Source organism: Camarhynchus parvulus, chromosome 2 (genome assembly GCF_901933205.1).
Source record: "Camarhynchus parvulus chromosome 2, STF_HiC, whole genome shotgun sequence".
NCBI lineage: Eukaryota > Metazoa > Chordata > Aves > Passeriformes > Thraupidae > Camarhynchus > Camarhynchus parvulus.
In genome coordinates, this window is record NC_044572.1 from 38649408 (window position 1) to 38674315 (window position 24908).

At 39.6% G+C, this 24908-nt stretch overlaps 1 protein-coding gene across 5 annotated transcripts in view; it reads right to left on the bottom strand.

The window, feature by feature from the left end:
• Positions 1 to 24908, bottom strand: part of THRB (thyroid hormone receptor beta) — a 154916-nt gene that overhangs the window by 50527 nt on the left and 79481 nt on the right. The window contains exon 1 of one of the 5 annotated variants that reach the window (XM_030971795.1): positions 24395 to 24468. The exons of the other annotated variants lie outside the window; for them this stretch is intronic. The gene's annotated coding sequence lies outside the window, so the exon portion shown is untranslated. Of the gene's footprint in view, positions 1 to 24394; positions 24469 to 24908 lie in introns of those variants that run through there. 5 annotated transcript variants of the gene reach the window in all.

A 24908-nucleotide genomic window follows, 5' to 3' on the forward strand; every position in this document is an offset into this window, starting at 1 on the left:
TTAAAAAGATCATTGAGGTGCTGCAGCATGTCCAGAGAAGGGTAACAAGGCTCGTGAAGAAAACTTGTCCTGTGGGGAAGAGCTGAGGGAGCTGGAATTGTTTAGCCTGGAGAAGGCTCGGGTAGAACCTCATCCCTCTCTACAACTACCCAAAAGGAGAACGTAGTGAGGTGTGACTGCACTGAGGGGACCAGAGAAAACAGCCTGCAGCTGAGACAGGGGAGACTTAGATTTAATATTACATGAAGTTTTTCGCTGTTAGGGTGGTCAGGCATTGGAATAGGTTCTCTACAGAGGTTGTGGAGTCACCATCCCTGGAGTACTTTAAGAGGCATTTGGATCTGGTGCTGGATGATGTGGCTTAGTGGTTAGGGTGGTAGTTCTGGGTTGATGTTTGGACTAGATGATTTAAAAAGGCCTCTCCCAACCTTGCTGATTCTGTGATTCCATGAACAGAAAATACCTCTTTTTTAACATTAGTGGGGAAGTGACAGAGAGGAAGTAGAACCTCTCTTAAATTGTTCTGATCACCATTTCATGGTACAAAACTGGTCTTTGTTAACAAACCTGTGGCTTTTATCTCTCTCCACCCATCCAATGCCATAGCCCTGTCCCTTTCCTCAAGGGAGCCTTTCCCTTGAAATAAATATCCTCCCCTAGCAGCGGACTGAACATCGGGCACATCTGCTGTGTTTAGGCAGGGGTCAGAACGAGAGAGCAGGTGAGCGGCAGCACCGGTGAATTAATGCAGCCGGGACGCCGCCCCGCCGCTCCACCTCAGCCCCTCAGCGGCCTGCGGGCCTCTCCCACACCCGGGCTCCGCTCAGCTACACGCGGCGTGGGCGGGACGGCCCGAGCCCGGGGCGCCGCCAGTGCCCCGCCATCGAGGTGGGCTGTGAGGCAGGGTCGTGCCCCGCGCCCACCGAGGGCCGCGAGGCACAGGGCAGGCAGCGCGGCAGGGAAGGGGCACCGGGAAGCGCGGCAAGGCAGGGAAGGGGCTCCGGCAGGGAAGGGCCTCCGGCAGGGAAGGGGCGCCGGGGAGCGCAGCAAGGCAGGGAAGGGACGGCGGCAGAGCCGCGGCCTCCCCACCCTCCCTCCGTCCCTCAGGCAGAGCCCGCCCGCGGCGCGGCAGCGGCCCCTGGTGGCCGCACGGGAGCGGCCCGCGGCGCAGCCCAGAGCGCCATTCCCAGGCTTCTCCATCACCCCGCTCCTCCTTGACTAAACCGGGCACGTCTGCGTGTAGCTTTAAATTAACTTAATTGCAACTCCAAAGGTCGGAATTGTTCATGATTAAAAAAAAAATACAAACAAACAAGCAAACAAAACCAAACAATAAAGAACCAAGAAAAACCCAGCAAACAACAACACACAAAACACCCCCACAAGACACAAACACACATACACCCCCTTTTCCAAATAAAAAAGTAGGGAAAAATCCAAACCCACACATAATCATAGAATATCCCGAGCTGGGAGTGACTCACAAGGATTGTTGAAGTCCAGCTCCTGGCCCTAACCCGGACAACTCCAGGAATGTGATCCGGATGGGTCCCTTCAAACTCAGCAGATTCTGTGATTCTGTGATTCTGCAGATGGCTCCACGTGCCTGACAGCATTGCCTCGGGCTCTAGGAGCTGTCAGGCTTGGAACCGTGACCACTTCCCAATTTATTTTGTCCTTTCTAATTTCCTAGTAATCTGAAATAATTTCTCCCTGTAGTATAGAATGGAATTACTGATTTCAGGCTATAATGTTCATTCTATTTGCAAGGCAAAACCAATGCAAAACATACTAAAGTTTTACAGAAGAAACTTTACATGAGGGATGCAGAGCACTGGAATGTGCTACCCTGGGAAGCCACGGAGTCTGCCTCTCTGGAGACATTTAAAACACACCTGGACACATTCCTGGGTCACCTGTAACCTGCTCTAGATGACCCTGCCTTGCCAGGGGGGTCGGACTGATCTCCAGAAGTCCCTTCCAACCCTAACAAGTCTGTGAACTGGTAAAATATCTTCCAGTATACGTGTGACAATGTGTTTTTACATCATCTTTTCTCCCAAGCAAGCCACCCAAGACTTCATCTGGGCTCCTGGACAAGACAGAATCGCTTTAATCTTATAAGGGAAGAGCAAATATCCTGCTTGATATTTCCATGTACAAAACACACAACCAGAGGTCATTCTTTTTGCTGCTGACATCTTGTGGAACTTCAAAATCCTTAACAGTTTGTCAATCCAGATTTGAGAAGATACAAATTTAGATCAGGCCTCCAATTAAAATCAGACTCTGACCCATCCCACCACGTCATGGGATGTTGTGAACCTCAACAATAAGCCATTTCCCAGAATTTAATTGTGGTTTAGTGACTCAGTGACACACAAGCATATTTGAAGAAAACAATTGAGTGTTTTAAGCAAAAATTCTGCTCCTCCTGTAAATAATTACTTACTAAACCTAAAATTATTGGTTTTGCACCAATCTATTAAAAAGGATGGTAAAAAAAAGTTCTTCAATGAATTCTGTACAAAGAGAAAAATTCTAGTTATCCTGGGAGTTTTGCCATTTTCCCTGATGAGACTAGGACTTGGCATAAAAGCAGCTGTCACTTGTGTAAAAAAACTAATTACAAAATAACTGTAAGAAAAGCTGGTCTTTTGTTTTGAAGCATTATGCTAACATATCTGGCTTAGACAATCTTTTTGAGTGCCGTGGTTTAAAAAGGAGAGTGTGCATCCTCTTTTTCTCCTCACACCTTCCTAGTGATATAGTTTCTTGGAGCAGGTCTTGATGTTTTAGATACACAGCATCTCACCCATCTGGCATCTCCACTAGGTCAATTTAGCAACCGCCAAAAGATACACAGTAACTGAGCCCATTTGTAATACCTGCTTTGTGATGATGATTTTAATAATCATTATGATTATTTAAACAATTAATTTAAACCATAATAAATAATAATTAAAATCATAGTGATAATGAAAATCTTTTATGATTTTAATAATCTTCCCAAATGTCTTGGGATCTTTTCTAAAGGATGCTTTTACACTGCATTTTATATGCCAGAAGTAATTTCCTATTTTTCTTTCCAAGGAATGTGGCCTATAGATGGAAACATTGTGGAAATGCAGAACTATATATCCATTTTGGGACATACATAGCACAGCCTTCTGAAGGCACAACACAGCTTCTACTTCACATGAGCAAGAATATGAAGTGGTGTCTACATTAATTGTAGCCAGTTCCTCTTGAAGGCATAGTTGTGTAAGATGTTGGAGGAAATCAGATTCTTTTTAAGTGTCTACAGCTAAAAAGTACATGAGCAGGCACAAATGGGAAGGATGGGCATGAGTCACAGACGAGTCTCCACTACATCAGGCCAGAAATGTCTGGAGGTCTTTATGGACACTGCAGAGTAAGTCCGTTTCTTGCCAGAAGTGACACAATTTTTATGGCTAAGCTTTGCTAACGTCACAGGGAACAGGGAGCAGGCTTTGTTAGATTATCTTTTGTGTGTTGAGCACTTACTTGCCCACAAAAGAGCTACCCAAGGTCTCATGGCTCTGAGTCACAGTCCCTGAGTGCTGCAGCATCAATTCAGAGGCTGCTCTCACATCCCGCATGACCTCCCTGCTAGAGAGTTTCAGCAGCAGACTGAGCACTGTGTTTCTTCTCCATCACTGGCATTACACCCTGCTTTTTCTTCTTCTTCTTTTTTTTTTTTTTTTTTTAAACAAGATAGTCCTCATGATTACATTGGATACCTCAAATGAAAGCAGCAAAATGCATACTGCATCCTGATATGGAGTATTGTTTCAGATCTACAGCCTTGCTCCAGGAAAATAATATTCTTATACTGGCCCTAAATAAATTTTTAAAAAGAGACATCTTTGGAATCTTGAGATCCTCTGGCCTGAATAGGTGATATTTCAAATTAATTCTCAGGCTCTGGTCTCCAATACAGAAGCATTGTCTAGCCATTCTGCCAGTTACTGCACATCCTTATTTTTCCCATAATGAAAGGTGATTAACCAATTAGCATTAATCAGTGTAGATAGGTGTTTTCCCACTTTCACCAAGTGCCTCCTCCTTCACAGGAATGCATCAGATTAACCAATGGTTATCTAACAGGAGTGTGCTGCCCAGGAGATGAGGGTGTTTTTGATGGTATTCTGATGCTTCAGCTTTAAATGGTGGCTGCCTCTAGGCCAGGACCAGGGTAATTTTGGGGTTTGAATCCTGCTTCCTGTCCATACCATGAATTGCACACCTTATGGAAGGCCTTAGGCTTCCTTTCCCACTCATCAAGCAGCTGCACAGGGTGGACAGGCACTGCTGCCTCCTGTCTCTTCTCAAGGCAGGAACAGATGGGAAAGGGATTTTGCACCTTTCAGAAGCACTGACAAACTGCCCAGCTCCTTGCTGGACTGCTCTTTGACATCCCCTTTTAAAAGTCAGAGGAAGGACCATGGGGCAACCTGGCTCACTGGCACAAGTGCCTCCTGTAACCCTACCTGCAGCTCCCGATGGCTCTGCCCTATCCTGGCACTCTTATACAACGCTCTTACACAACCCTTGCCAGGCACTGGGCTGCCTCCAGGGAGGCTGAGAAGAGGGCCAGGCTGCTGGCAGACCCAGAATGGGGTGGGGGAAACCTGTCCAGGTCCTGGGAGCAGATGAGGGCCCTGAGGGGATAGCAGAGCATGTAGGTTTTGGAACCAGGCACAGGGGGAAAGCTCCATCACAGCCAGAGAAGAGCCCAGGACACCAGCCCCTCTTGCCCTGCCATTCCACAAATTATGGCACTTCCTTTTTTTTCTTGGGGGCTATACTGGCTTGGGGGAGATGAATTATGGGATGTATCATCTGAATATTTTCTTCTGTAAACTCCCTCTGTGAAAGTTGCTTTCACTTTTAAGTTCGTCTTTAGTGAAAAATCCAGAGTAGCTACTCTGCATCAGGAAAAATTACAAGGTAGCCCATAGGCTGTACTGATGTCTAACTGAATTTTTAAATTCGTTTCAATATTTAATATTGCAATATTTAACAACAAAGCAAAATTAGTATTTTGGAGCAAGTTACACAGAGGATTTTGCAAGCTCTACATACTCAGTATAAAATGTACTAGACCATGGCTTATGGTACATGATAAATTTATCATGAGGCAGCAGTATTTCCTCCCTTGCAAAACATAATGAACAACTGTGCATTGCATGAGAAATAAAAATCTATCTAGTTTTCCAAATATGTTTAATGAAAAGCACCCATAAGAACTAGCTTGTAGGCACAAGCCCAGAATTGGGCTTTGACTCATGCTCTTTATTGCTAGTATAGCTCAGCTCAGCTCACAAGGACACAAAAACATGCAATAAAGCATAAAATCAAAACCACAGTGCATTATCTGTAGAAACATTTGCAGTCTATCCCAGAACATAAGAACAAAAAAGCAAAGAGCTATTGAGCTTTTTAATAGGAATGTCCAGTAATTCTGTGTAATATCCCCTTCACACAGACTCAACTCATGCTCAGCTCTGTGCAGGCATCAGCAGATTTTTTTACAGCACAAAAGCCAGAAAATTATTACATGCAGACAATAAGTCTCAAAAAAGATAAGAGTAAATTCACTGTTCAACAGATTTTTGAAAGCTCTTGTGTTTCAATAAGCAGATCTGCAGGACAAACACTACTGAATTAGACAGAAAAACTAGTTCTTCCTATAGTCTCATTGTAGTAAGGCTTTGAATCTGGCATATGGTTTGCAGGACAGCCTGAATCATAAAGCTGTTGATTTGAATATAGCTACTAAAAAAAAAAGAAAAAAAAAAAAAAGAAACCCAGCACCACAAAATAAGGTAATGCAAGACAGAAGCAAGATAAAAGTTGTTTTTATGATTTTATCATTTTATCAAAACTTAATGGCTTACTGCACTGGAGTAAATAGATCTTTTTATAAGTGGAAAATACAATAATGAATTATTATGCATAGAAAATATAATAATGTATTTCTTCACAGGCAAAAAGAAACAGAATTTTAGTGTGTCTGTTGGTCTCCCGGCAGCCTGAACAGATTAGAAAGGCAGTTTTGTAAGTATCATTGAAAAAACACAGATGGAGACTGTAATACTACCTTTAAACCACCTGGGCATCAAGCAGAAAATGGAATATGTAATTCTCCTCTTGCCCTGTACTTACAGAAATGAGTAATGTTATCTCATTTCCAGAGTATCTCAAATCACTTATTATTATGATCTGAAGCTGCTGACTGCCCCTAAGATGTAAAGGCTCTAAGAAATCTACTTACATTCAGCTTAACACTAGGTTAGCATAATTGGCTGCGCCTTCTCTTCGCTTTACTTCATCCCCGAGCAGAAATGTCAGCTCTCCAGCACTTTGCTTTGACCTACTACATGTGTACACAGGAGGGCATGAGAGGAGCACAGAACTGCAGACAGCCGTGTTCAGCCACTGTTCTGATAACCAGGCTTCTATTGCACCTGAGTGATTTTCTTACCTTGAAGTGTTACTGTGTGAGCTAGCCAGCTTTGCCAAAAAGTTGCTGATCTGTAACTGTGAATTAAGTGATATTTCTATCATTAAAGATTTAAGCCTTAATTCACAAAGACCTCTACCAACTGGAATAAATATCCAGTTGAGCAAGGATCCTGGAGGGCCAAGAATGATAGAAAAGCAAAGGGGGAGAGGGGGGAGGGTTTATAAAAAAGATCTCTAATTGGAGTGATAATTTTGTGGTTTTTTGAGATACTTCATGGCTTTTGTGTTCTTTCCCCAGCACACGGGCGTTTCATTCAGACCACAGCTTTGACATAAAACTTTCCTTGTTTGTCTGTTTTGTTCTGTTGACTCAGGAAACATTAGCTCTCCCTGAAATTTCAACAGGGGACAGTTTATCTTCGAAGCTAATTTCTCTTATTACTCACTTAGAAGTGTATATTAGATGAAGGCTGTCTTGAATTACCTACCTACTCTGCCACTGACTGATGTCAGTTAATCCCAGAGATAATAAAATTCGAGGACTTTCCTTGAAACTGGCGAATTTCCCCCCTTACGGTGGAATAGATAAAGAATATTTTCTAAATGTCAAGAGGGGAGGTACCTGGATGAATCTTGTTAACATGAATGCATTTTGTCAATGCATCTTATATATGCTGTGCCTAAAAAATCAGTGAAGCAGAATTAGTATGTTCTAATCTACAAATGTCACTCTGAACAGGGATAAGTATTACCCTAAAGATTGGTACTGGCATTTGTTTGAGCTATTTTCAGGGATTCAGATATGAACAGCAGAATTAATTCAGCTTTAGGCTTTCTGCTTTTCTTAACCAGAGCTTCAGAAAGTCACCACTTAGTTGCAAATAATAAATTCCAAAATGAAAAGAAAAATCTAAATGAAAAATTGTTATCTGTATTCCAGGCTTTGAATTACAGTGTGCAAATATATAGAACTTTGAAGAAAACCTTGGAAAACAAAATGATAGATGCTTTTACAGCTATGGATTTAGCGTCATGGGTTTTGTCTATTGTGTAAACTTGATGAATTTCCAAATTTAATTCTATTTTTCCTAAAAACTGATAGCTGAATTGCCAAACCACTGAATTCTGAAATGTTTGACACAGATTCCAGACATGAAATATATGGCTTAAACTCAATTATAATTGGGAAAGAATTTTGAAGGAGTTGATTTTCAACAAAATCAAAGTAACTGACCAGAAAAAGAAGTTAGTTGTTTTCTAAAATCTGTATCCCTAGCCAGCAAGAAGCATGGTGGGTAAATAAAGTCCAACTAGAATCTGTGCAAGATCCTTTCCCACAAGTCAAACTGGCAGACCTGGAGCCTTTGCCTGGCACTTCAGAAGTGGCTCAAGGGAAAAGGGCACCAGAGGGTTGATGACAGTGTGACACGCACCAAAAGAGGACAAGGCATCTCTGGATGTGTAGGTTCAGGCTTTATATCAAGCAGTAAAGCAGAAAACATCCCTGAAGCACACCAGAGACACAAAAAAGTATGACTAATAGAAAGGGAGGGAAAAACATATAAAGTTAAATGATTATGAGGATGGACTGACAGATATTAGTTGAGAGTTAACTATGGCTTGGTGAAGTGACAAGACAGTGAACACAGGGATAGCCACATTCAAAAGAGAGCAAGGAATGATGGAAGAATGTGACTGCTATGGGAAATTTGGTCAAATTATGCTAATGGTTACTGGTGGACATATAATTAGGTTAGCAGGCAGCTATATTTAAAAAGAAAAAATCATGCCTGGTTTTAATTGATATTTTGAAATGGAAAACTTTATAATGCTATTTCTGAGGTTCACCCAAAAGCTTGTTTTTCAAAAGAAAAAATTCAATGACTTTAGTAAAAATTAGACTCACACTGGAAAAGGCTTTCTGCAAACATTCTCCCTGAAATTTCAAAATACAAACCACATGTTTCATAGATACATCAATACATTTATATAATTATTATAAATAAATAAAGAGTTTCAAGTTACCTGGCAATAAGCTAGTGGTCATAAAATATGACTGTGTTAAAACTATCTAAATGCCCATTTGCTTCTGGTTTTGGGCAGACAAAAGTCATGGAGAGATGGAATAATACTTGTGAAAATGAAGTGGAAGCTCTTATTTCACTTTAAACAGAAAATTGCTCGTACCCTCTGCAATGGCTTTGTCTGTATAATCAGCACTGCATGTAAACTGGATTTCAGCTCAGGATTTCCACAGCTCAGGATTTCCACAGAAGTTACCGTATTCAATGTACTATTCCTTTTTAAAATTTCTTTTTTTTGAGAGCAAACACATTACAGCATATTTCTAACTAAGTAATTCACTGATTTAATCTTTAAGGCAGGTAGAGTTTCCTAAGAGGTGTATTCTAATCTCTATCATGTCTTATACCCTTTTTCCTGACCTCACTGGGGGCCCAGTGCAGAGAGGAGAGGACAACTACTTCTTCTCAGAAGGTGTATACATACTGATATGAAGTACAAACATCATAGATGTGTGCCCGCTTTTGTGTGCAGACTGGAAATAAATCACATAGCCTAAGTGTTAACAATGGCCTTTCAGTGTGTCTGATAAAACAGTGATTTCTTCTTATTTTTTTAGCCTTCTCTTCTTGTTTGCTGCCTCATTTACAGCTAACAATAATAGAATTAAGCCCAGAAATTAAAAGAAAAAGTTTAATCGCTGATGATTTCACTATCTCTCCCAAGCAAACAACAAAAGTCCACAACCTTTTAACCTTCTCCATCCTATTTGCTAATTACTTATTTTCTAATTAACCCATTATGCATCTGTCAGTGTGTTTTAAATTAAATCACTTTAATTGCTAGTAAGTAGGGTTTATTTAGTTCCTTGTATGGCTGTACGGGGTCATGAGTGGGGAGCTGTTGAACCACTCTGAGTTACAGGTGGCTCTGCAAAACTGCTGAAGTTGCTGAAGATAAAGAGGAGTTAAGCTGCTTTCCTTAGGTGATTTGATTTTAATGTCTAGTGGCATATTTCTAATGGATAAAAGTTAACTGCAAATACAGGAGGGCATTTTTTATTCCTAGTATGTAGATCACATTGGGCATTAATTTGTTGCTTGAAATAATTTTTGGTAAAGGAATAATTATGTTAATAGTTCTAGAAAATGCCAATACCACAATGCTTACTTTGCTGTATAGCACAACTCTTTGAAATGCAGCCCAACTATATATTAACAGCCAAATTTCAAAATAAAGAGAATAAAGAAGGCCTAACACGTGGGACACAGGGAGTTTTAAGTATGAGGCTAACACTCAACCCATTAAAAATCTTCATGCAAAACACTATAAAAACTGGTGATAGCTTTAAGGATAGGCATAATATTTAATGAGGAGAGACATAAAAGATTTTGTTCTCTGTAGCACAACCCCCTTCTAGCCCTTGCATGACCTGACTCGCTTCACTGACTCTGCAGAAAATACCCACTTTTTGCTGGGTAAGTTTTGTGCTGCGTTGGTGAGCTGAATTATCCCTGTGAAGTGGCTGGTGACCACCACAGCTGGCACCAGGAGACCACAGCTGCTCGAAGGCAAGGGGAGAGAGATGAGGTTCACCCTGTCTCATAAAATGGCACACCAGAGGAACGCAGGAATGATAGAGAAAGCCAAACCACTGAAAGAAATAACAGCTTTAAGGGTGGCCTGTTTGTAGGTGCATGGAGGCATAGGTCCATGCTGGAGACAACACAGAAGGAATCCAAGGCTCTGGAAGGAAAGAATGGAAAAATCGAGCAGAAGAAATTCAATTGTAAGGCCTGTTCAGCCTGCTTACCCTGAGTTGTGAGTTGCACATCTGAAGCTGTTTTGCTTTCCCTGGTTTGTCAGTAGTTGGCTCAGATCTTAACAGTTTCACTATTGCCTGCATGCAGATACACTTTCCCCAGAAAGCATACCAAAAATCACATGCAGAAATCTTATCCACCCCTTTTATTAAGTTAATTAAACTGTCATTACTACAGAGTGTTTCATGATGGCTATGTGACTGAGGTAACACCAAGGTATCAATCTGAGTTTCTTTGCTCTCCTGAGTCAGTGGGATGAGCCAGGATTTTCTTTAATACATAATTCTCTTCTGTCTTCTCCTTTCCAATTTTCCAATTAATCTCGCCTTCTGTTCTAATTTCACATCTCTGTGCAGCTGTGCAACAGGAAAACTGGATGTTGCATTTGTTCCTAAGGGGCTCCACTACCAAATGCCAAAGCCATGGCCCTGATGACTCCATCTCTGTGTGCTGCTCATGTGCATCTGCTGCCTGACAAACAGATCCTTGAAGAACATAGCTGCAAGCAGGGGCAATCGCCATTCAAGGAAAACTTTGTTTTAAGACACCCAATGGAGATGATAACTTCAGAGGTTAGCAGGAAGATGCTGAATCCCACCTGGTATGGAGTGCCAGGGGCAAGACAGTGATAAAGCAGGGAGTGCTCCCAGAAGTGCAGCAACAGAACAGTTCCAAGGAACTGAAGAGTTTCCTGGTTAAAGCTCTATGTAAACACACTGCAGTGGTTAAGGATGGAAGATGATACAAATGTGAGGAAGACCCAAGTCAAATTACCAGATGAATTTTTGGTGCTTATCTCAGGAAAGATTGCTTTGAAAATAAAGACAACAAGGAAGCCAAAGAGAGTCAAGGGAGAAGCCACAAGCAAAATTAGTCCCAAACACAAGACAAGATGGAAATTGCTACTTTTTCAGTAGATTTCAGTCCTCCATTTAGCACCATTTCTATTTAACTAATATGCAGTTTGATTTTAACCAGACACTCAGAGACAGTTTTTATGCCACTCACATCAATGAGGAGAAGCAGAATGGGAAATCATCCTTGTATTGCTGATACTGAGGCTTCCCATGATTTTCTCAGCAGCATCACATGGATATTAAAAAGGACAGTGGAAATACATGATCTTAGAAATTATATTCCACATACTTCCCATCAGGCTTATCTGGAATCATGCTAAAATAAGCATCAGAGACATTCTTTTCCTGTTGCTTTTCATAGTGTCTCAAGCAGAAAAATATTAAGTGTGAAAAGCAACACACCAGTGTAAATTAAGGATGTGGGCATTTTCCCATCCAGTGATGGGAAGGAGCTAATCTATCACAGGAATTTTAGAATTAATAAATTTCGTAAGTATTTATGGATGGATCTAATCTACATTCAGTGTTATCCAAATTACCTTGTGCTGAAAGAACAAGTTCTGTATAATGAAGAGAAACAATCGAAGCTCACAGAAAAAATAATTAAAGTTAGGGAGTTGCAACGGGAATTGGAATCAGCACTGCCTCATGTTCTGTGTTGAAAATTTATTCTTACGGTTACCCAGCTTCCTCATCCATAAGGTGGAGATGATAATACTTCAGTTCCAACAGTATGCCAGTAAGATCTACAGATAAGCTGTCAGAACTGCTATTATTATCATATATGCTTGGCATGCATTTTTTACTTCAAAACAGTTTTACAGAATCCACTTCTAGTCTACTCTCAGTGTTTACTATTTTAGACTTCAGGAAAGTTATTCTCAATTTATTAACAACACTTGGGCATATTCTTTGCCTTTGAATTTAATTCTATTTTACAGCTTATTAGTTTTATGGGATTTTGGTCTCTGTACAATGTGAGAACACAGGAGCAGAATGATTCAACGTCAGTTGTACCAACCAGCCAGATTTAACAGGCTATTTCTTGTTGTATCCTATAAACACAGTGAGCAGCCAATCTGATAGTTAATGATGCAAACTAGAAGCAGAGGTAGTGTTTTGTGCCAAGATACAATATGTGGAGATTGCAATAGCTCATAGTGAAATTTCTGTGGAAAAAAAAATACAGCATGGAGGATTTTGTTATTTTGTGCAATTCAAAACGGAATATCTCTACTATGAAAAGCAGATAGATTAATTAGAAAAACCCCAAAGGTATTGACAGAATGAGAGAACACCTCATATTGTTTGTGGAAGGTATCTGCAACCAGCTACAGGAAAACTTTATCAGAACAGAATCCCCTGATTTATTTCAGGATCTCCAGATTTATTTTCATGGTCTGCCATCCACTAAGATACTTTGGTCTAAATGACAAAGCAGTTTGCTTATATGGGAAGCACAAAATGTACTAGCTTCTAGAAAGGGCTTATTTTTTAGTATCTGTGAAGTTGTTGGAGAATCTTACATAAGAAGTTATTTATAATGACTTAAAAATAGAATTTTCTTTGAGGTATCCTATCCAAATTATAGAAAAAGAAGACTTAAGAAACAAGATGAGATGTGTTTTTCAACCAGGCTTTTTTTTTTTTAACCATCTTTGTAGGTCTCTCAAAAAGGAGACTGGTATACTCTCAGCATTTTCTGAAGTGGCACAGAAGCTACAGGGGACAGTGGACTATAAAATGCTGTCCTTGACTACATACAGACAATAAAATGAAAAAAAAAGTCTTAGAAATTCAGAATGAAATAGCAGAGTTGACAGTATTGACCTGATTCACAGTTCCTGAGTACTGGAATTTGACAGTACTGGATCATTAGAAATGCCTTAACAACACAGACATTTCTCCTGAACAGGAGAATTTGCTGGAATTTCTTAACCCCACTAGGCTTTATTTCTCAGGTATTGTAGTCAACAGCTATAGCCAAAATATGTGTATCTCTTCCAGTTATCTTTTTTTCAATCATATATCCTTTTGCTACATTTTACAAGTATTTTCTAATTTTGATTTTATTCATCCTTGCACTTTTTTGTAGAATAATGGGCTATAATTCATGAAAAATCTGCTCAGCTGTTGAAATAAGTATTCTGTTCGATCCTTTATGACAGATTTAAGATGTCATTGTCAGCTTTAGGATATCTGTCTGTATTAGTCATCCTGACAGCATTAAGATAGTGAGAGAAAAGATAAGGTTCTGCTGGAAGGCCTAGGAAGCCAAGGGAGTCTTTCTACTGACATCAGCTATTCTGTACCATGTTCCTCTAGCAAGGGATTAGGACACAAAGAAGAGCTTCTCATGCCAAATTCTGTACTTCTTCATTTGCACTCATTTCCATTGAGCAGGCTCAATAAAGTCTACTGGGACTGTCACTCCTGCACTCTTTATACAGGTTTCAATGATTTTACCAACGGGAGCTTGGCAAGAGATGGCTGAGTGCCACAGACAGGGAAGGGGGAGGGCAGAGGACCTGCTGGGGTGTACAGCCATACAGCCACTCAGGGCCATCAGGACCAATCCTGTCACCTGAGGCCAGGTTTACAAGGTTGAGATGGATGTGGAAAAAATGGGATCAAGGTGGAAAAAAGCAATTAAGGGTGGGTTGTTTATTGGGGAGGAGACTGGAGTGGAGAAAAGAGGTACAAGGGCAGGAAAAAGGAGGGTCAAGAAATGGCAGAAGTAGTAACAGCAGATGCAGATGATGTTAACCAGGGCCATTTGGGGGTAATGACAGGGTGGGGGTGCACTTGAGTACTGCAGCCTGTTGTCCCAAATTGGAACAGCCAATCAAGTCTGTTGTTCTGAGCACATCATGTGTGCTGACCTGCTGGCGCACTCGGCAGGACTGAGTGGGATGGGCACAGCGGAACATCCAAGGCGGACGGATCAAGCATTCCGTGTTGTCGTGGTGGTGCATGTACCAAGCCTGACAGCGTCAGCCTCTTCCTGACCTTCTCCTCACATGCACACCAGCAGAAGGAAACCCTCTCCCACCAACACTGCGTCATCTCCCCGAAATGGCATCAGCTAAATTGATAAAGGCGGCAGCACTTTTCCATTGGCATAGCTTTGTATGTATTAGGGGCTTTGCCAGGATAATTTCACCAGCTAGGAGGGGATGATTATTTTTAGATGTCTCTACACAACATATGCATGCTGGAAAAAATCATCTAAAATCATTTCGCTGCTTGCCTAGTCCCAAAGACGGAGTTAATGTCTTCAAATTCAGTAAGTGAAAGAGCAGGTAATGAAACTGAATTGCCCATTTCTTTGCAAAAATGCTACATGAAATTATTGCATTCTAACATTGAAAGCATTATTTTGGGGACAATAGGGACATAGCTAGAAAACTAGGCAAAATATCTTCCTTCCAAATTGTTTTTTTCTCTGATGCTTTTCTAAAATAACCCTTAGATCTCTTTTCAGTTTATTTTGTACAGACACAATTTTCCTATAAGTATTACTGCCTTTAGATGCTGCACAAATTATCCTTAAAAGGAGTATATAGTGTATTATCCTCACAGATATCAAATCCAAGTACCCCCACTAAGAATGTAAACGACTGATGTCGAAACAACTGAGGCTTAGTTTTCCAGCAGACAGATGTTCTGTCTTTTGGTTGCTAGCTGTGCTTCTGAAGTTTAGTTCAAATTCTGAAGTGAGACGCCACAGAACAAAAAGAAATCATATATGAGAGTCATTATCCTCAAAAACAAAAGGGAGTTCTACAACACTCAAAGAGAGCTAGACAACAAGAAAAAAAAGAGGCTTGTTCATTAAGGAGAAGACTTAATAAAATCCAGAGACCAGCCTGCAGAAAGAAATCTGATTGCTTCCACAAGACACCTACAGTAGATATAAACCCAGAAACGTCACTAAATGTATTAACTCTTATTAATTACAAGGTTTTTTAATTAAAATCTGTTCAATTTTTCAGACACAGTGTCTGAATGTCTCTGAATAACCACTGAAAAATGTCCACTTGCATTCACAGCACATTTACAACTGAGCAAAAGCACTATTCAATCCTACAAAATGCAAACAATTGCACAAAGAGCAGCATAATACCAGAGAATCCAGGCACTCCTGGGAAGAATCTGAGATTTGGGATGTTAGTCATTGCCAGGATATTTCTTGCTTGGTTTAGCTACTAGAATATTTAACAGTACCATACATTCTTTATTAATGCTCTCTAAGGAAGACCAGTATTTTATACATAGTGTGTTTGTTAATAAGAAGAAGATTTTAAGCTGCTAAACAAAAAGTTCTATTTGTTAGGATTTGTTCAGCACTGAAATGGCCAAGAGTTTGGAAGTAGATCAACCTACCTGCAGTGCCAAAAATCGCATTTGGAAGTAAGTAACAAAATAACCTGTATGCCTTTTTTGTTGTTACTGCTCAGTGGGGAAAACTTCTGACATGCAGGTAAAACTATTTTTTCCTTAATTACAAGCTATTGAAATTCCCATCAAATTTTAAAATAATTAAATCAGATGGAAAGAACTTGCACTAATTTTATTTTTAAAAAATCATGATGAATAATTTTATTTTTAAAAAATCATGATGAATATATAGGCGGATGACTTTCCTAATTCTTAGGCAGTGGTAATCACAGTTCTCCTGGTCTTTGATATAACACTCAGATTTTATTTGAGTCCCACATATAATATTTGGCAACTATACACAAGAATGATCTCAAGTGAAACCCTCTTTACAATGATCGTCAGTTCCCTGTTTCAGGTGGTTGAATAAAGATGACATTCACCTGAAATACTTTGACTTTGCAAAACCAAAAAAAACAACAAGAAGTCTGATCCTGATCCTGTTCCCATTTCACTTGAGAGAATTTTTCTCTACCCACTGCTTATATTCTTTCATGGAAAAGCCGAGATAGCTCAAGGCAGCAGGCAAGGTAGGCAGCAGCCTGGAGCAGAAAGCTGCCTACACCACCCAGGAGAAGAGAAGCGCGGTGCTCATTTGCAATTCCACAGCCCTCACTGGTGCACTGTCTCACAACTCAGATGCACTGCCTGAGATTAAGGTTTTCAAATGAAATTTCAGCAGTGTTTATAACCCATTGTTTATAAATATCAGCTGCCCTGGAGCTGGACAGCTGATTTCTGAAATATTCTTCTGTCTTACAAAATTAGTACTACCATGTAAATAATCAGAAGAATCTATGTTTTTACAGACTCACCAAATGAACCCTCACTTGATGCTGGGCAATGCTTGCTTCTCTCAGTACTTTTTCACAGCTGGTGGATATTTTGTTTTGTCTTGTTTTGTTTTCTAAATCTAGGTAAAACAACTACAAACTAATTTCAGTTCCATGCTGCACAGATTTCTCGCAGAAAAGACTGATTTTTTTTCTGTGTTTTCAGGGAATATTTAAATATTTTATGTAAAAAGAGAAACAGCTTCATCAGGGCTGCTGGGAGACCCACACTGGCTAATTCTACCTACCTGCCAAGGAAGCTCACAGAGATCAAATCAGACAAGATGAGAGACAGAAATAGGAAAGCCTCAGAGCTGCCAACCTGCTCTGTTGTGTATTGGGCATTTTCTCCTGGTTTTGGGAGACATGGAGGGATACCTACTTGCCTGGCTCCAGAACTGAGCACTGTGAGCCCCAGCTCAGTAGCTTAGGGGTAAGACTTTGCTTCCATTCCTCTGCAAGGCATTCCTCTCATTATGGGCAGCTGGAAGGGGTTCATGTGTAAGTGCCATAAAGAACACCAAGAATTAAGCCTGAAATAACCTTCAGACTGAGAAATAGGTGTCACAAAGCAATCCCTTTATGTATTTACCTACACAGGAGTCCTGCACAGCACTTAGCTTTTTGATCTCAAATGAACTCTCTGGTCTCTCCAGTGTGCAGGTGCTCATCTCCTTGAAGGAAGGTAAGGTAAAGCTCATACTCAGTTTGTTAGGCTTCTTTCATCCCACTTCATACAGCCTCCTAACATTTCATCTTTCTGGTCTTCCTTAAGAGTCAGGAAATATAAGAAATCAGTGGGTGTTTTTAAGCACTTTAGATGCCAAATTATGAGTTGAATGGTTATAATATGTGATTCAATTCAAGTGAGTGTCTCTGTGTCCTCACAATCTCAAGATTACCCGAAAGATTACACTTCCTTAGAACTGTCTGTATCACAAAATCAGAACCTTCAGATGAAAATCAGGTATTTGCAAAGTCTTAGTCAGAAAGCATTGCAAGTGCCATTAGCTTTCCAAACTAAGGCATTTAAAAAACAATTTCAGTACAGAGAAAATTTTCAGTACAGAGGAAAACTTCGCAGGAATCTATTGATTAGAAAACATCAGAATTAATATTATTTAATCCAGGGGGCTTATGTGATAATGTTTTCTTGTTAAAATGAAGCACGTTGTTAAAGATGTGAGAAAATTACTGACAGGGACTTCAACAAAGGAAAAACACCCTTTCATGCTGCCAAGAGAACTGGGAACAGTTTTGGAGGGGAGTGTATTCTGATCTGTTTTCGTGTATGGGAACATTTTCCCAAAACAAGGTCAGTGGCAGATTCCCGCTTTAGGGCTTCAGTCTGATAACAATCATCAGTCCCCAACCATTTGCACAAATCCCGATTTGCAAATAGAAACCTGAAGATTTGTTCACATCTATTCCTGCAGCTGGTTGCACAGGATTTTCCCAGTACAAAGGTACATTGCAGACTATGTGCTAATGCTCTCTGACTCCTTCTCTCTGCTGCTATGACAAGGCAGCGTGCTGGTCAGGAAATCTGGGCTCGTTAATCCTGCCAATACTCTGCACCGTGTCATGCGCTGCTCATTAGGAGCTACGGGCATCCAGACTGTCTCAGCCCATCAGTTACAGAAGTTACAGGAGCCTTTCCCATCTTGCTGGTAATAAAGACATGAAGTCTGCCACTATCACAATTGTCTTGAGAAGAAGAAAAGCACCAAGTGCTAATTAAAGGAGGTGCCACAGTAGGCTGTACATTAAACGTCATTCAGAATGAACACTGGAGTGTGAAGGATGGAAAGTTTGCTTCCTTTTTTCAAGACACATAGCTGAAAGTTAAACACAGAATGACCTCCCCGAAACAGAACAATCTGCATCTATTTTCCCAATTTCTGTGTAGTAATGAAACATCCTTAAGCCATGCATTAAGAAATTCACTGCAGCGTTCAACAGGCTTTTAGCATTTCAACAAGTTAAAAGTTTGTTCTTTCAATGCAGGATCAGCTCCAGTCCAGCAGTAGATTTACTCCTTCTGTCCGTACAGACTCGCTGCTGTAATTTGTGAGCAGGATTTGTGTAAGTGCAGGGTGAAATAGTGAAGGACAGCAATGATCAAAAGGAGTTTAATCTTATAGGGGTTTATATAAATTCTGGTATACTAGAGGCTACCCATTAGGATTGCTATAGCATGTCTCACCTGAGACAAAGTGAGCATCTCACCAGTTGTGACAAAGAGAGATCTGTCAGTTGGTGTGTCTCTCCTGCACACCCAGTCCCATTTTTTCCAGCTTCAAACACCACGCCTACCCTAGGCAACATCTTGTATTGCTCATCTCCTCCTTTCTTTCGAGTGTTTTTCCCAGCACAGTGTTCTTTTAGTGGAGACACAAGTGTCATGGTCCTGCTAGATCCACAACCAATGCTGGCTCTTCTTCACAGCTAACTTTCCATTTGGAAATGGACATATCCATTTCATGAGAACTGTTATCATGGTCTTCCCAATCACCTTTTCACAAAACTAAGCAGCTGTGCTTTGCTAAAACCTTACTTAGAACTCAAGCTTCCCATGGCTTTGGTATTTCTTGATACTCCTGTCTAGACAGTCTCCTGTTGCTCACTTTCTCTCCAACAGTACTAAACTGGAGCAGGTGCTGTGCCTGGGACTTCAGCAGGTCGAAGTATTTATGCACATATTTTGCAGTCATTACTTAGGGCAATCTACACATTAACTACTTCAGATTATTCTCCCTGAAGTAAGTCTGCTTTCAGTTTATATTAAATTGTGCAGTGATCACACTGGAAGAGAAATAAAACCATCCATTTACATAGCTCACCTGGAGCAGCTGCTCTGGCTAAAGTTTTGAGGTGAGATTTTTCCGAACTATTATCATCAGCATATGCACACATGCAAATGTACACATTCCCCCATTTCAGACCTGATGTCTACATCCATCCTGCATAAGACTGTTAAACTTTCAACAGTTCTGCACTTTACTGAGAGCTACCAAAGACAGAAAATGTCAGTGAGCATTTCTGAAAACAAAGCTTAGCTTTGTAAGATCATCTTTTTCAGCTATCTGGAAGTAATCTAGATTTATTTTATTATTGTAATGGATATTTTTATTATTATAATAGAGTAGAAGCCATTATTGTCCACCAAACAATATATTTAAATGAAATCTTAAACGTTGTTTTACGTAACTAATCAACACATCACAGCATCAATTTTCATTCACAGTGCAGAAAAGGTCAGTATGCAAATTGCAATATGCTAAAAATGGATCTGCTCTGAGTAATGCCCAATCAAGTTAGTGAAACTACATCCTGAAGACAAAGTTTGGCTTTTTGTTTTACCTCTGATATTTTGAATCTGTTCCACAGACTAATGCGGGATTCAAAATGTCAGGGAGAAATATGAGAAATTAAGCAATGTAGAAGTAACATTTTCTGTCATTATGCAGACTCTATGGATATAGTAGAAATCTTTGCATTACTTTTTGTGTGAAGAAACACATTTGATTATCCATCAGGTTTTCTGCTTTTAATTTTAATCTTTTTCTATTTAAACTTGTGTAAACTGTAAAATTACTTATTACTTCTATGTACAGATTAGATGAACCTTAGAACAACATTAGCATAATTTTTTTTCTTTTTTTTTAAATCAGGGAAGCAATGATAATAATCTTTTAAGCTGTTTGAATACACCTATATAATTCTGAAGAGCCATCTGGTCAGTGTGATCTCAAGCCTTTTGCAGGTGAAAAAGAATTTTGTAAATTTTTTTGGTCAGAAATTGTGAAATTTAAACATTTTATAAAACCATAAGTAAAATGATCCAAAGACCAATAATTTTCATGAATGCATGATTAGAATATTTTTCTTCTCTTTAATATCTGAGATCTTCAGATGGATGGGGAGGGAAAAGTAGAAATCATTACGTGCAGTATGCATCCCATACTTCATGTGCAAGTTTGTAACCAAGAGAACAATTAAAATATATACAAAATATGTAGCAGTTATTGTACCTGGAAAGTACCTGGCGAAGTGCTTAATTTTGCATATTTATGGCCACAATATTGGTGCTTAGTACCTAACAGGCATAAGTTTTGCTGGGTAAAATTGCTCTGGAATAAATAGAGGATTTGATGGGTACAGCAGTTATATGTACATACATTTGAATCCACACAATCAAAAAGTCCTTTGGGACTAACCCATTCCAGAATAAAACATTATGGAAGACAGGCTTGTTACAGCAAAGTCCCCAGATGAACTATCTTTATTTATTAAGGAGGGCTTCTGTTCAGCATAAAGCTGTTTACATTTGTAGCTTTTCCCAGCTTAAAATTTCATACAGCCTTCACTCCTTTTATTTTTCAGATAGGCTCTCAGCGTTTTCCTTTCTTAATTACTAGTAAGGAACTGCTAGATGCTTCTATCGAAGTGCCACAACATTGGTAGGCATCAGTCTATCTTCACTTGTTCTTCGTATAATAGGGTTTTTAGATCATGTCAGAAAAAGATGCATCTGAGAATGGAAAATACTGTGCTGTTATACATGTTTTAACACTACAGACATGAAAATCTAACAGGTCAGAACAAAAACCATGTTACTTGGATGCAGTCCTATGTAGAGTGAAACAGAGAATATGACATTTTTCTCTGTCCCCTTCCTAAAAAATCACAATGTTTGCTTTTGACTTATGATGCACATTCAGCTGTTACCTTTATAAGAAATCTATTAGGCACCAGCACTTTTTCCCTATGTGGTCATAAGTCCATTGTGATTGCAATTCTTCTTCTTTTAAAAATATTAACATTTATTGTGACTGAATTCCCTCTGCCAATATATTGCTCAGTCACACCCAATACTGTCAAATCCTTGTACAATTCTTCCCAGCTGACTAAAGCACCACCATCAGGCTTTATTACTTCAGTATTAACCCCTTTTTCCTTATGTTGGATTGATGCCTTACAGGATTCCCCCACTGTAAAACCTGATTATTTACTCCCCATTGCTTCCTAACTTTTAGCCTGCTATCAATTCACTACAAGAGTTTCCCTTTCAGTGCACAGGAGCTTTAATTCTTTATAAACCTTCAGGAAAGAACCCTATTAATAATTTCTGGAAATTCAAGTAGATTATAACTAGATCATAATTTTTGTCCGAATCATTGCCTCCCCTGAAGAGTTGGGTAGACCTGTGAATTTTGACCTCCTCCTGTTAAGCCAGGCTGTTTAGCCTGCATGATGAACAACAAAATCCTAAATTATAATTGACTCCCTGTTCCCTTCATTTCATGCTGAAGCACTGAACTGTAGCTGTGGTTTGAGAGCACTCATCCTGATCAGCTCTCTACACACATGTGACAGTCCGGCGGTCAGAAAAGGAAAAGTTCTAAATTATGGAAATTGTTTTTACAGGACTGTTATCAGCCATATCCAACTTTTATCTTCTTCTATTTCTCCAATGCAACAAAAATTAATGGACCTGTGGGAGAGAGGAGGAAGCTCTTGAAAAGGAGAAGGTAGTTTTCCTACAGTTCATTGCTAAGGAAACCAACCTACCAGGGGAGTAGCCCAAATTGAGGGCTTCCTAGCTCAGAAGATACCCTAAAGTTTCAGGGGACAGAGGAGAAAGACATCTGCAATGGAAGTCCCTAAGGGAACAGGTGATTTCACTTGGCGCTCCAGCATAATAATACAGTAATATTGTCACAGCGTACCTGACACTGGAGCAGTAGGTATGGGCTGATGATTTAATATTGAGCTTTTACTGCCATGTCTAAAGAATTTTGGCTGTCTGGTAAAGTGGATAGCAGACACAGGCCAAAGTACAGTTATTCACACCCAGTTTTATGGTTTGTTTTCTCTCGTGTTATGACATGAGGCACAAAAAACACGGCACAAAGGTTTCAGTCTGCTTGAACTGACAAATGTAGGATTCCTAACATAGAAGAAAAATCCATGGTGATATAACAATAAGTATTACTATGCTTATCTTTTGATATAACTATTCAAATATATTTATAGATACAGGTATATGTACACACAGAAAAAAACACCAGAAAAATATTATGGTTCACTCTAGTTAACAATTACAACAAAGTGAAAATGGCTCACTTGCAACATCCTCTATGAAACTATGACATCCTTTTAAGTGATTACTTTGTTACAGATTTATATTCATACAAATGAATTATAAACAAAATATGCTAGTGCTGCTAGGAGGGGTATTTTTTTCCTGGTTTTGTAACTATCATTTTACAATACAATTCTTATGGCTCAGTCTTAGTAAAAACACTTGAAGGCAGGCATATAAAAGCCACAGCCACCTTTCCTAAAGATGTTTTCCAAGCAAAATCCAGGTTCCTGTTCCCTGGATTCTAATGTTGGCAGGCAGTTACTTTTCCTGTAACAGGCTGAGCAAGATCCTAAATCTGAAAAAATAACAAGCTCTAAGAATATTCAGGTCTAGAAACGCATGTTCCACAAGAACTTTGAACTAACCTTCAATTGTATATAATTTTTAAAGAAAGTAGAAGCAAGGTTTGTACAAATCAAGTACAAAGTTGGAAGCAGAGGGGGAAGGGAAAAGCTTCCACAAATTAAACAGTTATGCACTTACAGAATTTTGCACAGACACTGCAAATAGGTAGGTTAGAAAACAAAAGAACATGAAAGAGTTGAAAAGTGAAACAATATAGGTTTAAAGAGCCAAGATTAATCATGTCTCTTTCCTTTGAAAAAGAGCATTCCAAAAAGGCATCACCAAAATGCAAGGAAGATGCCACAATAAAAAGAATTATTATGTACCAACAAATACTTAGTGTTTGAAGAGATATCACAAAAACTGCATCACAGCCTTGAAATAGATATTTAATTCCACAGACAATCTTCAGCTTAAATGGACACAAAGAAAAGCGGTTTAGATGTCATTTTCTCTGTTTAACTCACAAAAATAGGCATTTGCTTTACATTTCTTTTCCTGTGGTAACAAATCCAAAAGAAATAGGGTTATGCTTTTTTTGTACATCAATGCATACCTTTGTTACATTAACCTGAAAGAATTTTTTATCCTAGATCTTTGAGCTGCATCCACAAATATCAGAGAGGAAAATATCATAGATAAAAATGAACCTGGTTTAGAAACAGAATTTCTGCCATGACGTATCACAAGGAGAGTTAACTTTTTACTTTCCAAACAAAAAAAATTAAATACTGAAACATTCTTTGAAATGTTAATATTTAATTCTTTAATAGCATACTCAGAGACTTTCCAACTCTCACCTAATTTGAGGGTAATAGGTTACAGCAATTTTTATTGCTGCCCTGGACATAATTCTTTTTTTGTGTGCTTTTATGTTTTGCCAAAATTGCCTGAGTGCATATGAGTAAGTTTAGGTAGAGGGAGGGGGGTGGTTTGTTGGTTTGGTAATTTTTTTAAAGAATGCATACATATTTGATGGAATACTTTTGCTTTCTGCTTTGGTTTTCAACAAGCAACATTTCTGACCATGCACCATCTCACTATTGTTTCTCTCTGTAGCCGCTGCATCTGCTCAGCAGAACATACTGATTTTATTTTTTTTTCCTGTAAATCACATTGTATTTTGTACGCAAACCTTACACAGAACTAAAAAGAATTTAATGAAATGTCCTCCACAGCCCATCACAGAGCTCAGATCCGCATGTGAGAAGGCAGCAGTGATCTGACCCTGGCTGGGCTCTGCATTTGCCTCTCCCTGCCCCGTTCTGGCAGAGGAGAGTCCAGCAGAAAACTGCTGGCTTCTTTCAAAAAACTCTCTAAGTGCCACATCTTGAAAAGCATAAAAAGGAGACTTATGCATTAAAAACCCATTTACCAGCTGTAGCAGAGCCTGAAAAGCAGCAACAGAGAAAAAGCAAAGAGAGGACTCACCAAGATACATCCTGATGTAGGGGGAAGAGTTTTGGTAGCAATCGTCAATAGTTTCTGCTTCTCTCCTCTTTTCCTTTCTCAGTCCCCCCACTCCTAATTTCCCCATTTAAGGGAGAAAATAACAAGGCAGAAGAAGCCAAGAGACTTTCATGACATAAACAATAAGGCCTTCCTGTGCCAATATTTCCTTTAAAAACACTTGCCAATAAAGCTCCTGGAGGCCAGCAAGAGAAAGAAACGCCGAAACAGCCATGACATGAACTTGGCATATTTTCTGACTCACTCACTTCCCTTGAGACAATTCCGCCAAGAGAATGTTGAAGGATAATGGGAAAAGAAAATTTCTTCCAGCAAAAAGGACTTCAGCTGCCCGTGCATACAAGAAAAGTGCCAATTAACTTTATTTCTGTTTACCTACAGCCTTGCTCACACAGCCACCTCCACTGACATGATGCCTGACTCACAGGCTCATGTTTGTACATTCATCTTGTAAGCCTGGTGTCTGAGACAGACA